Source organism: Megalops cyprinoides, chromosome 14 (genome assembly GCF_013368585.1).
Source record: "Megalops cyprinoides isolate fMegCyp1 chromosome 14, fMegCyp1.pri, whole genome shotgun sequence".
Lineage (NCBI taxonomy): Eukaryota > Metazoa > Chordata > Actinopteri > Elopiformes > Megalopidae > Megalops > Megalops cyprinoides.
Window position 1 is genome coordinate 7,970,803 of NC_050596.1, and position 15,158 is coordinate 7,985,960.

Here is a 15,158-nt window from a genome sequence, read left to right on the forward strand (position 1 = left end):
CACCTCAGTCAGGTTTAAGCAAATACGCACAAAAAAGTCACCCCTAGTGGCTGATATGAGACTTCTTGAAGACACAGCAACTGAGATCAAGCTAAACCTCAGCAATGGGTTGAACCACAGGTACTGATAACACAGCAATGGGCCTTAAGAAGCCACGTGACTTCTTCCGCAACATTAAAACCGTGTTAAACTGTAAACTGCAGCTAAGCTAACGAAAGAGCAATTGCCCCAGTAATTCCCGTTTTCTCTCTGTCTGTGTGATGTCAGCCAGCCTTGTGGTTTATTATTGTGGCGTGGAAAGCAGCGTTCTCGCAGGTAGGAGTACAAATTCAAAGAAACTGTGATCACAAGCAGAAATGTGTGGCCCTCACGAGCATAGCTGTTGCTTCATGTGATAAATGTATCTAATACTTGCATTTTCTATAGTTTCCCTTTGCCTCTTCTCGTCAGATTCTTTAACAGTGCTCATGTTTAAAATTCATGGCAGCACCTGCTGGACCAGTAAATATATCCATAGTACTGGTAGCAGAGGACGGGTCTTTGGTCTATATGGTAAGATATAGTACATTAATTTTATTTTGAAGATGATGAATTAATTTGTGCTTCCCAAGGCCACAGACTAAAAAGGACAGGCACGATCTGGCCAAACACCTGTGATTACACATACATATAAATGTTATACAATATTGCAGTTATCCGAGTCAACAATATAAAATGTATGTGACTGCATAACCACAGTATTGCACAACATTTATATATATATTGTAATGATTACATTCTCAGAAACTAAAAAGTAGGCATAACCCCATGCACCCCTTTAACCCCTTTTATAACCCCCATAACCCCTTTTGTCATAACCAAGTGTGATTTTTTTTCTGTTTCCTTATGTGTAATTGTGTGTGTGGTAGTTTTACTTCTGTGTATTAGCGTTTGGAGAGGTGTAGTGCCTCTGTAGCGTGTATTGCATTGTGCTTACATGTTGATCTAGGCATGCACTTGTGGTTTCAGCACCATTTTGGCACTGACATTGGTCTATACATGGTTACTAGAATTCTGTTTGCACAACTTTTATGGCGCTTTATTAGGTGTTCTTTATATGTCACACTGGATAAGCACATCTGCTAAATGATGGTAATGTAGTAAAATGTAACATTCAGCAGAAAGATGTTTACATTGTGTGTGTCTATGTGATAATGATGTGTGTGTGTGTGTGCGTGTGTGTGTGTGTGTGTGTGTCACTGCTGCATGGTTTCCTGTATTGAACTGAACTGTATTCAATTTCACTGTGTTCATAACTGACTTCTGTAGACTTGTTCAATAGTGTAGACTTGTTCAATAGTGACTTGTTCTGTAGACTTCTTGCTCAATCTGGTTATGCCATTCTGTTTCATTGATGAGAATATAATGCCGCGTTTAATGCTGCAATTCACACACACACACACACACACACACACACACACACACACAAACACCTGGGGCTATTATGCAGACAGGTGTTTATGGCGTTTGTGTTTCCGTGTGTGGGTGTGTTAAGAATTCACGTAATATCATGATAATGCAATCACTGTGCAGGTATTTTTTATGCTCCTTAGCGCTCCCACGTGTAGAAACACAATGAACGCAAATTACGATCCAGTTCCACTGTTGTCCAGACTGTTCATTCTAAAATAAAACACCAAGAAAACTGAAACAGTGAGATCATCTAGTTCCCGCAGTCATAAGGTGAGGTAAGCTAATGGAAAGTAGCGTTTGCTGATACGCACTGAAGTTCAGAGTTGTGGAACCATCTGCGGCAAGCTTCACATCCCATCAGATCCTCAGTCAAACCATGCGTAACGTTTCGGCCATTTAAACACTCCCACAGTGTCTCTGCCCGCACATCAACAAGAGGCCAGAGAAAAGTCCTTACATATCAACAAATCCACGCACACGTGAATATTCAGAGCTACCAATACGCGATAACTTAATTTTCAGCAGTGATGTAACAATATCTGAAACCCCAAGACCATCGTGGTATAGGAAGTTAGATTATCATCAGCCTCTAAATTAATTGTGTAATTTTACTGATTCATTTCAAAGATGGAGAATATTAAATGTTAAGTGATCATTCAAGCAGGCACATAATCCCCTTTTGGATTAGGAAATCTTCTCAATTGTCCTGATATAGGGGCATTTTTTTACAGACATGTTTTCCTCATGTAGCCTAGAATTATTGCCCGATGACTTGTAGTTCCCTTTGTGTATACCTAGTGAATGAAAACAGCCACAATTATCTGCGAATTAACAAATATATGTTTAGTCATTAAAACAATATACAATGGAATATCTAACCACGAGCAACTGGTTAGCATTTTGATCATTAAGATCAATGTTGCAGGGTGCAATGTTGCGTCTCTCTGCAGAGCTTTGAGATAACACCAGGCGTACCGCGGCGTGTGAACAGGAACACGCGCTCCACCGTAAAATTCGTCTTCGTGACGTCATGCGTAAAATTCACTTATTTCGCATGAACTCCTCCGAACTCCGAGAACGGCCGGGGAGCATGGTATTTCTGCCCACGCCACCTGAAACATTCATGAATTCATTCGTTGTATTTAAATTTTCACCAGGCTGCAGTATTTATGTGGTCCGACCAGCCTGCGATGGAATCTTTAAGGGGGGATTTTACAAAATGCAAGAGTAATTCTTCTAATGTATTAAAAGTACGTGTCAGAAAGGGATAAGGAGTCTGAAACTGATTAATAAATCAGTCGCTGGCAGTCGTTCAATGTGTTCCAAGTCCCACTACTCAGGAAAAAACTGAAATTCACAAGGCATTAAGGCGTCTCTGTGTCTCTCTTTCTCACTCTCTCTTGTGCTCATGCTCCAGCTCTCTCTCTTTCTCATTCTGTTTCTGTCTCTCTCTCTGTCTCTCTCTCCCTGGTCTCTGGTTTGCCAAACATAGACCCTTGTCTTTTTGAAATTTCTAGTAATTGTTCTTCAAAGACTGTCTCAGCATCTTGGAATATTCAATAGGTCCAACATGGAAATGCAAAGTGGTCAAAGTGTTCTGTAATACTGAAGTCACATGCGTACATACCCAGAGGCTCAAAAGCACCCCTCAGTCGCCTCTTGCTCTGTGTATTGAAGCTTTTCATGACATTATCAAATGGTGTTCTAACATAATTATCAATTCATCCTTGCCATTATTATGAAAAAGGAATACCCACCTCCCACCTCCTACCCACACAATGTAAGGCCAAATTAATAATCATTACAAGCTGTCTTCTATGGTGCTCATAAGACATGGCATTATCCCTCTGTTTGCTATGGCTAACAGTGGGTTGGGACAAACCTCTGGGTCGTGAGAGGGTTTGAAGTGAATCATTAGACTGATGTGAAAAGCTTCCATAGCCATCCACACTTGTCCCCTCACCAGTTTGTGTTAATGCTTGTCTTATTGTGACAGAATAATAGATAACATCCAGATTGGACATTAAGTGGGTTGTGAGTTTGAGCCCTCAGCAATGTGGGACCATGGGGTAAAAGCCCACACATTCTGCAAGGTGTGGATGCAGAATAATAAAACACCCTGTGCCCCTTGTGGGTGCCAGAGTGTGTGAGAAGTGGTAACCATGTCTGCCTGGAGAGCTACTGAAGGTCAGTGTTTCTTCTCTGTGCTAGAGCCTGTGAAATTGTGAGCTTCAGGTCTTTGCTATTATTCTGTTCTGTGGCTCTTCGGGTCTGACTGCATTGGGTTTATTCCTTCATTGTTACTTCTTTAACCAGGCTAACTGCCACTTCCCTGGTCTTTAAAAAATCATGGCACAGTATGTCTGGTTTGAGGTTACCAGTTGTCTATGACCTATATACAGACTGAATTCAAAATAACATAGAATAAGATACTCATTGTGGCTGCTGGAGTGGTCTCAGAGTGCCACTCTCAGACATGTAAGCATTATTGCAGTAGTTGTTTGATTTTCATTTTATGAGATAGTGCTGATGAAAGTGTGATGATTTTTCTTTTTTTAATTGGCCAGTGCTAAATTGGGCAGGTGTTAGCCTGGGGTGTATAACATAATTATTATGATACCTGTGTTCTTCTCCAGCACTAGCCTGCTTGACTTTGCAAAGTGTTCTTCCTGCTCTGTCTTAATTGCTTTCCTTATAACTCTCTGAACTGTGATTTATCCTCGACACTTGTGGTTTGGGGAAAAAAAAGTAATACAGATTTGGCAAGCCACCCAGGAAATATAATCATGCCTCTCTGTTAAGAAGCTGGCTGATGCTTCTTTCATAAAAAAAAAAAAAAAAAAAAAAAAAACAGCAGGAGTAAAATAAATGATACAAAGCACAGGAAGTTGAAAATTGAAGGTGAAGTTCCTTAAACATTCACACAAATATTTTCCGATGAATGTGACAATTAATCAAACAATTAAGCAACGGTTTGGGGGACAGGTGAAGGCACACACACATACACACCATGAACAGTTCACACACATCATGAACAGTTTTGCAATGCCGTGCTCCACAGCTCCTACTGTATGTCTGAATGCTTCCCATTCAGCATCTCACAGGAACCCACTGCAGCCAACACAATCTTCAGTTCAGTATTAAGGGAATGATTTTCAAAGAATTTGTTTATTGCCTGTGTTGCTTATGCTAATTTATATGTGCATGTCTGCCCTGTTTAAAGAATATGTGTGTCTGTGTAGCGCTGCAACTGTAGTTTGTGGTGAGTGGTGCCTGTCTTGCAACTAATGTTGTTTATTTGGCAGAATTGAATTGTTTGATTACAGTGGTGAAGTATGGGTGCAGATGTGATATGAAATGTGAATACAGTATCAGCTGACTACTGTCAGACCAAGGGCCAAAAACACCATGTGCGATTTTGTAAGCTGTGGACCTAACCTAGGCCCTGGGGTTACATCACACAGAGGAATGGTAGTCTATGGGACAGCATTATCCAAAACTACTGCAGAGGCAATTTTCACACAGGTTTGACCTGAAGCAATGAGAGAGCCGTGTACTGTTTCAGGAAAAGGAAATTTATTCACCATCTGACTGAGCAACTAATGACACCACCCTACGTATGACAACACAGGTCTGTTTCCGTGACAACGAAAATGAGGATGTCCAATCTGCTCTTGGGGAGCACAAAGAACAGCAGAAGTGAGTGAACGATTCATTGCATGTTGATGGATGTAGAGACTGGGTGAGATGGGCAGACAAGTGAGCAAAAAAAGGTGTTCTGATGAGGACTGAAAACTCCTGTCTGGTCAGTCAGCGTGCCTGTGGAATTGAAATGTGGTCTTGACCTCCATGCTGAGAAACGAGAGACCCAGGCTAAGCTGCTGTCATTTGGAAAGTACTTTCTTTGTGCAGCCCTCTTATAATAATAAGAACCAGAATAAAATGAACCAGAGTGGACAGAGACCCTCAATGCAGCAAATGCAAATTGCCATCGCCCGCTGTAATTGCAGACATGACTGGATAGGACGTCAGCGCCACTTCAGTTTTTGAGCTCACCTGCATGTGACACGTGTGTGGCGGGATGAGCAGGTGCACATGTTAGCCTGTCCTTAGCGTGTAAGATCTGAGAGCTGGAGAAGTGGGAACCGAAGCTCTGACCATTCTTCTGAGGTCGTCCTCATGGCTACCGGTTATCTATTATTTTTTCCACGTTCATGTGTGTGTGCGTGATGATGAGCACGTGTTCGGAGTGTGTTAGTGTATGTACCTGTGTGCGTGTTTGAGTCTGCATTTGCTTGCGTCAATGTGTGGGTGAGTTTTTGCATGTGTGTGCATGCTCACGTGTGTATGTGAATGTCCATCTGGGTTTAATCTCTTATCCACATGCATCACACAGTGAAGGACAACTGAAACATATAATGTCATTTTGTTGTAATGATATTTATCACCCAGGGATGATGTCTTTGTCTTCCATTCTATTATTCTTTCATATTTGCAGAAAACTGGTTTAATTCAAGTGCTGGCATGAATGAAAGCCTGTAGTAAATCAATGCTGATTGGTCCTGATTGGTCCTGATTGATCCTGATTGGCGGATAATGAGGCTCCACTTTAGAAGATGAGAGCTTTAATGTGCTTCCTGTAAGGGCGGCCATGTCGGCTCGGCTGCTGCATTCTGGCCGGCACAGCAGCGGTGATCAGAGCTAATAGCTCATTGCTGCCTGTCTCCAGCATAGACATGCTAGATGTGGGAGCCACTGATCTGCATTCAAATGCCTCCATCTCACCATATAACCTCAACCGCCACTCCGCTGCAGTGAGTTCACACCCCATCTCACAGGAACTCACTGCTGGAAGTCACACATTTTCCTGTCTCCCTCTCTCTCTCTCTCTCCCTCTCTCCCTCTCTCTGTCTCTCTCTCTCTCCCTCTCTCTCTCTCTCTCACACACATTCCCTCTCTCCTGTTTGCTTTAATGCTGTGACAGGCATTTGGCATGTTCCGCCAAAGCAAGCACATAGCAAACAATAGGAGTTATAAGGCTTAGCTGTGGTTGCCTTACCTTAAGTCCTGCTGTCCTCATTTTAGGAGAACAGCATCAGTGCTGTTGTGTTCTACGATTACTGATTTGAGGAGGTTTGTATGCATCCCAGAAAGAGAACGCGCAAAACCATGTTGAAATGCATGACAGAATCCGTGGACAAATCGACAGCATTAGCATTTATATGAGCATTACAGATACAAACATGTATTGCACACTACACCCTTACATCTGCACAGCCTTACACTTGATTGATTTTGACTTGCTGCAGTTTCAGATGTGCAGTTTTTTTAGAGTGAAGGTTTTGAGGACAAGCACTTGGCAACAGACTTCGCACATTTTTAACAATAATTATATGGTTGATGCCTGTCAAAACTCAATAACAACAAGTAAACTGATGATCAAATATGAAAAGCATAATATTGCTATACATGTCAAAATAAATAAGTGGTGAAAATTATAATTATGTCAACAATTAAATAAAATGTAAACCATGAAATAAATATAGAACATAATGTTGATTCAAACAATAGCTCTGAGCTGCTTTTCCATTTATATTTGGAATGTGGCACCATTGATATCAAATGCATTCTGCAAATGCATAATCTCAAGAAATATTATTTTAATAAAGATAAATATAGTAACAAATTAACAAATATAATAAATAAAATACTAAATTCTAAAGATAAATAAATAAAACAATATGAATGAAGTACTTGGAAAAAATATACAGTTTAATATGTGAGTGAGACACTGTTATGTAATTGGCTGTCCCTACGGCTGTGCCAGGCAGTTCTGAACACCTCTATTCTTGGGGAATCTACCCACATCAGGGACAGGGAATTAGGGGTAGAATTTCCAAAAAGTAAGCATCTCCTACTTTCTTGTACCTCTCACATTTTATATTGAGGTGCAGCTCTGTCTCAGCCTCTCTGAGTAGCCAGGTCTGTTGTTGATGGCCAGACCCAATGTACAAGCTGTGCTCAATGAGTCTGAGCTTTTCTCTGTTCCTTACTTATTATCTTTCCCTATATGCAGACGGTTTGCCACAGTGTATGGTGTTTTTGTAGCCCTGTGTGCGTTTTATGTTTGATGTGATACAATCCAAATGTTTCCCCTCCTTTCTTGCTCGGTGCCAGCTGTGTTTGCTGTCATTGTCATGTGTCATTTTGTCTGAGGCACTCCTGAGACTAGACTAAGACTATTTGTGAAGCGTTATTGTTCACTCGGGGTGACTCTAGTAATGACTCAACAAATTGCTCCCTCCAATGTAACCGTTCGAAACAAAATGAAATCTCTCGCAGCATGCCCATCTTTTCCACTTGTGTTCCAGGGGCTGCTTGTGCAGGCGCGGTGGTGCACACGAGCAACCTGTGGGGTGAAGCAGATTGATCCGTCTGGGCATGCTGCAGTTGGCCTCCCTGTGTACTCATGCCCTGGAGAGGAGGAGCTGTCAGTCCACATCACCCTCAACAGCAATGACGCGCACTCTGCATGGCTCCACGGCCTGAGTCATGTGACACCGAGGACCATCCCTATTGGCCGCAGATTGTTTTTTTTTTACCCTTTTGCCCTTTCTGGGCCATAAGCATTTAATTGGCTTCTGTCATTTTGTGTCCACTTAAGGGTGGTGCATGTTGTTCGCTGCGAGGTGCTTTAAATACCATCAAAGCTTACTAAGCCAGGCATGGCATAAGTGGGACATTCAAGTCACACAGTGTTCCTGTAGCAGGGACAAAGCAGATAAAACAGACATTCCCTCTGAATTCACTACTGTCCTTGCCAGAGCCTGCACACATCATATCAATTATTGCAAGCGTAATTGCGCAATGTCGATCAAGCAATAGGTTAACACCATGCTGTGCTCACATGTCCCAGCTGGTTAGACGACTAAGGCTAAGCAACTGCTTTACCACTCTCTTCCACAGCGTTTCAGCGGTTCCACAGAGGCTTGAAGGCTCCACTCTTGTTACTCACATACTGAAATTTTGAATAGATTATGAATCGGATACCTCTGACATGACACTGTGTGTTACGTAATGTGCTGTTATAAGTGCTTGAGATTTGCTGGGCATGATGGCATGCAAATGTGTGAGTGGCGTGTCTACTGCCTGAGGCTTAACAGCATTTGTTCATTAACATGATGGTAGAGATGATAAACATAATTAAAATTAATATGAGAGCATGGTATATTGCATAAAAACCTAAAATCCAAGCGCAAAACCTAACCCTGGTCTCTGGAAAAAAGAATCATAATGTATTTTAATACAAAATGCAAAACACCCCTAAGCTAGTATCACAATAAAGTTCAAAACACTATCAATATATCAGAAAATGTATCAAAAAATCCTACCGTGTTTTGTATTTTGAAAATACGAAATTACATTTCCTGGGAAGCATCAGATGTGTGCTTGTATTTAATTTAAATCAATAGGGAGTCGGCTTCAAAGTTATTATGTTTAATAACTTTACATAAGTGTCAGTTCTTCTCAAAGGAAAATATCAAGTGACAAATGTACCAAGCAGTGTTCTAGAGCAGCAAAAGCTACTTAGTTGGCTAGAAACAGTGGCAACATAGTCCATTTCAGTTTGTGTTAGCTAGCTAACTGATAAGAAGAGTTTAGGACTAAAACTACTGACCTCATGAAATGCTAAATCTCAAATATTAACAACATGCTACAAGTCTCACAACAGCTTTACTTTTAGAATGTACTGTCAATGGTAGCAAATAAACATTAACTTGCTTGATAGCTATATATTCCAACTAAATAGATTGTCACCCTTGTTCGCAGCTATTGCACTATTTAGCAACACAACCTTCAAAAATGAATCAACATTGTCAACATGGGCTCCTGTCTGGGAGAAGTGTTTCAGATGAATGAATTACATTACTGAATTACAGTACACAATTGGATGAACCTATGGGGTTAACCAAGCTGAAGAGAAGGAGATTAGTGTGTTGGTGCATCCAACCTCACGCGGTCCTCACCTGTGTTTTCTTGAACATCAAAGAGACTTCACAGGAAAATGATAGCTCTGCCTTGAGGGGAATGAAAGTAAGATCGGGAAGTAATTTGATCATTTTGAAAAACACAAAAATGTTTCTCTCTGAAGTATCATGATACAAATTTCATTGAGATTTTTCCAAGCCCATCAAATGCAAATGATGCACATTACATCTTTCAAATACATGTAATAGAAACACTGTCCATGCCTGTCTTCAAAGCGTAACCCCCAAAACATAGTCTGCCCCCATAACCTGCCACTCATGCCAAAAACATGAGCCTGACCATGCAGTGGTTAGACACTCTGACTGTGCACTGCGCAGTGGTTAGTGACCTTGACTGTGCACTGCACAGTGGTTAGTGACCTTGACTGTGCACTGCACAGTGGTTAGTGACCTTGACTGTGCACTGCGCAGTGGTTAGTGACCCTGACTGTGCACTGCGCAGTGGTTAGTGACCTTGACTGTGCACTGCGCAGTGGTTAGTGACCTTGTCTGTGCACTGCGCAGTGGTTAGTGACCTTGACTGTGCACTGCACAGTGGTTAGTGACCTTGACTGTGCACTGCACAGTGGTTAGTGACCCTGACTGTGCACTGCGCAGTGGTTAGTGACCTTGTCTGTGCACTGCGCAGTGGTTAGTGACCTTGACTGTGCACTGCACAGTGGTTAGTGACCTTGTCTGTGCACTGCGCAGTGGTTAGTGACCTTGACTGTGCACTGCACAGTGGTTAGTGACCCTGACTGTGCACTGCGCAGTGGTTAGTGACCCTGACTGTGCATTGTGCAGAGATAAAATGCCCTGATTGTACGGTGCACAGATGTTAGAGCCCCTGACAGTATAGTGCACAGAGAACAGCCCCCCAGCCTCTCTTGGTCACATCCCCAACCTCTGGTTTTGTCCATGTTTAGACAGCAATGCGATGCATTTATTTTCCTCTAAATGAAATTCAAAATCAGAGCCAAAAATAAAACCAAAATGCATCACTATGGCAGTGTTCAAGCTGAGAAAAACACACACACACACACACACACACTCATGCACTGCCCCAGGGCCTTTTACATTGTGTTTTTCTCACATATTTCATAACTCCTCTGGATGTTATTAGTGCAATAGGTTTTGCTGGCAAGGTCATTTTAGGCAGGGAGATCTGACCCAGTTTAAATCTGCCATTGTTTCCAGAGAGCAGACCTGGTCTATAATTCCTGTAATACACAGCTCTGGACGCTGTTTGGCTCCAGCAGCTGGTCCAAGATCAGATTACTCTATACTAATCCTTACCATAAGCATTATGTGTAAAAGGTGAATGATGATCCAGGATCAGTGCTTGGGGATAGAATCTATGCACATTGTAAGATTGTCCATAATCCCTGTGACACATGGAGAGCGAGTGCAACAGTCTGAGAATCTTCTATATGCAGGAGTCTGACTGGAAAGAAGGGAGGGATGCTGGTAACAGGAAAAATCAGTTTGGGCAAATTGAAGAGATCATGGTTCTTGGAGGAGTCTGATTGGACAAGAGAGGAACAAGGGAGCGATTTTTCTGGTGCTATGCTCATTTCTGTACAACACTGTAAACAAATAATTGAACTGAATTCAACGCTGAAGAAAAAAACCCACACATGAATAAAACGAACACACAAATAATGGTGCCAGGTGAATTCCCTTCAGCATATTCTCTAATACCCATTACCACTGATGAGTACCCACACCAGATGGGCTGTTTCCTGCTTACCTGGATTTTCTGTACAGGTGGGGATGGATTACAAGCCCTCAGGATGGAGATGCTGATCTGGTCAGAGGACTGGATTGTGAACCGTGACCAAAACCTTCCCTCCAAAATAGAGGCCCAGACCATGATTTGTAGTCAAAATCAGGACGAAGCCATAACCCACATTCCAAGTTAGACGAGGGGCCATGGCTGGCTGTCCTGGTCTGACAGCTTTTTTATGTTTGTTTTAATATGGAAACAACACTGTGACGCAATCTTTCTGTGACTTTTTCTCAGTTGGTTATGCTTGTAGCTGTGGTTGTTAAATACGGAATGTATGACTAATCAGTTCGATGAATGCTTCACTATCATGGAGCTCAGAATAGACAGCCATGGCAAGCATGTGACAGTTGGTTGAAAAGTGCAAGAAACAATATTTTGAGTTTCACACACACACACACACACACACACGCGCACATACACGCAAGCACACACGCGCGCACACACACACAACTATAGATGGATAAATAGATAGATATATAGACAGTTGACAAATAACAGATGACATATAACAAGTAGGATGCACAGGAAATTGTAAAAATGTGGAGCTTATAGTAACTGGTGGGGGAGGATCAGAATTTATGATTGGTTTTGATAAAGCAAAGCATTATGCAATGTTTTATGTAAGGTCTTGTATAATCATTGGCCCAAAATAATTCGTATTGATGTCCCTCACCAAAAAAAAAGCATGTCAAAATGGGGAAAGAGGTCAAACAGGTACAATACCACCATAATCAGTGGCCGATGCCCCATGTCTCAGTGCCCCCTGGTGGGTCCTGCTGACTGGGGTAGACTCTGCCCACAGGGACAGGGAAAAGCAGAACGGTGAGGGGAGCAGGGAGGGGGTGTACCAATTTGGGGTTTGGGTGTGTCCACAGTTCCTCCCTTATCTCTCATGAAGCTGATAAACAAGATGAAACTTGTGATGTAAATCTAATTACCATAAATCCACTCTCTGTTCTGGCAGGAATCTCTCTGAAGAATCTGACCAGAGAGATTCAACCTTCAGAGCTCCGAGAGGCTTAATTTATTAAGGAGAGTAAATAAAATGTATATACTAAGCACCAATGGAAACACATCACTGTTCAAATGCACATTGCATTTTCTATGAAAGAAAGGAACGATGGGTTCATGTCATTAAACTGTAGGTGAACTAATCACAGGCTGTCCTGGAAGGAGTTTTACAGGAGCTGCTATTGTAGCAGAGCTAAAATGAATAGTTTGCGTGAGTCCTGCATAAAGCCTGTCGGGTAGCAGGTAGCAGGTAGCCGAGCGGTTTCAGCAGCTACGTCACTCCCCAAGACCTGGCTAACTAGCGTTGTTGCTGACAGGCTAGGGGGCAATTTGCCTTTAGCTCAACTGACAACGACGCTGGTCGTAAGGGGTTGGCAGCGAGCAGTGAGAACCTCGGTTCGAAAACATCTAACCGTAACATCTAATACACAACGCAGTGTAGAGCCCACCGGTTACACTATTAACTACTCCTTCATTACAGATGAAAGTGATCATTCTTCCATCAAAATGGAGCCGAAAGGTGCATCACCGCACCAACACGGCAGCATCACGACACTGTATTTTCCTGATTGTTCTGAGGCTGTCAGTTCCACCGCATTGTCCATGCCTGGTCATGATAAACCAGTCACCAGTCAGAACCTCGGCTACACAGTGATCGCACAGACACGGGACCTAGAGCTCACCATTCCATGCAGCAAAATGAGCAGAATCCAGAAACACCTCCGGAGAGCACATCATGGGAGCTCGGCCATGTCTTGAATCCATGTTTTGTACGGCTCACCCTGGCAGACAAGAGCCAGCCTGCTGCAGACATGCAGAATCATGTGCCGTGCAGCTCAGGCCGATTGATGGGGATGGTGCAGCCAGTGCCGAGCTCCACATGTAGAGATAGACTGGAGCCTGACTGTATGGAACTACACCGATGAAGTCCTGGGAGCTCGTTATCTGCCCTTCCTGTGGGCTCTTCCTGATGACATCATCTCAGCAGGGCAGCGCACGTGCACAAGGTACTCGTATGATGGATGGACGTCTTGCGACATGAGACTGAAACGATTATGCCATGGATGCTTATGCTTTATTATTTTTGTTGCTTAAGAGACTTTTGCAGAACAACTTCCATAGTTCGCATGACGTCCATTCACACAGCTGGATATTTACTAAAGCAGTTAAGGTTAAGTACTTCACTCAAGAGTACAACAGCGCTTCCACACCTGGGAAGTGAACCGAAAACCTTCGCAATACCAGCCTTGTGTTTTGTGAGCCCATCTCTTTGCCACACTACAACATACCTACACTCCTGAACCAGTACACAGTTGTGTTTCTGAATTCATCCACAGTTACATTCTTGAACCAGCTCACACATCTGAATTTGCCCATGGTTATGAGCCTGAACCGGCCCACAGTCACATTCCTGAATTTGCACACAGCTGAAGAATTTACAGTGAAGATAGATTTAGTGGAAATGTGGGGTTATGAGAATGACCCTCAACAAACCTAATTTCATATTAATGTACACATTAAGTTTAAAAATAACTTCCTTACCAAAAGATGCTTATTTGCATTGTCTAGAAGTATACAGACATCTAAAGTATGATGAAATACAGAAGTGTGCAAATATCAGACAGCAGAAGCATGTACTGTAAACACTGTTCTAGTAAAGTTACCCCAGGTGCTTTAGTGAAGTTAACTAGTAACAACGGACCCTAATGATGCAACGCATACTGCCGCAACCTTCAACCTGCTGAGTTCTTGCTGACACTGATCAAGGCTCACCTAAGATATGGTGTTGCATTGTATCCCTTTAACAGTGCAGCTGGCTGTAGCTCACTCCCCTTCAAAATACAGAGACATTTTACAGGTTGAATAAGTCATGAGTAAAAATTGAGCTTTTGGATATCAAGTTTAAATTCACATAAAGACTCTTCATTTTCTCAACATGACTCTTGCTCTGTCAACAGCTCTGTAACTCAGTCTTCAATAAACATGTTGAGAAAAAAACTGTAATATTTCACATACCAGCAACAGGTACATTAGCTTTCGTATTTGTGAAAATTACTGCTGATGTATTTCAGGATGTGAATAATCAAGAATGATAACTACTGTTGGTAAAACACTATGGACGAGTGTGTGTGTGTATGTATGTGTGTGTGCACACGTGTGAGTGTTTGTGTGTGTGGCAGTGTTGTTCAGGGTCATCTCTCACACACACTGTATACGAGAGATAAGGTTCCCTGTCATGCCAAATCCTCGTCCTTGCAGGTTTGACTGCCAGTGACTCCTTTTATCTATAATTGAGATTTTATATTACCCTGAACAGCTGAGGCCAAATTGAAATTTCGAAGAAGGCTTAGTCTCATTTCTGAAGTCTGGTGGGCGGTGCTGAGGTGATCATTTGGATCAGAGAACACCCAGTGAGAGCACAGAGACATGAATTCATGCAGATTTTAGCTGTTTATACAAAGCTGTTTAATAATAGTCTTACCAAATAATCACGTAGTGCTCTTCAGTACAGAGCTACTCCTCTGCCACATGACATTCTAAATACTAACACGGGACCGGCAGGACACAGACATGTGTTAGCGTTCATCATTATCCACTGTCTTTTACATTTAGGTGCAAAAAGAGTCATTTTACAAGGCTGCCACATTCTGACACATTTCCAGTTCAATTCAGAGCACTTGATGCTGCATATAAGGAGTCCAGCACTGCCTTTCTTGACAGACACCAAAACAGGGTTATGTTAGAACCACCTGGATATCACAAGACCTGGAGACAGATAGAATATTCCTATCAGGTAAAGCCTAGGCCCAGAGAGTGATCAGCCTGGCACCAGGTGATGAACTAGAGGTGGGTTCACAGAGCCTTCAGACTGAAATCAG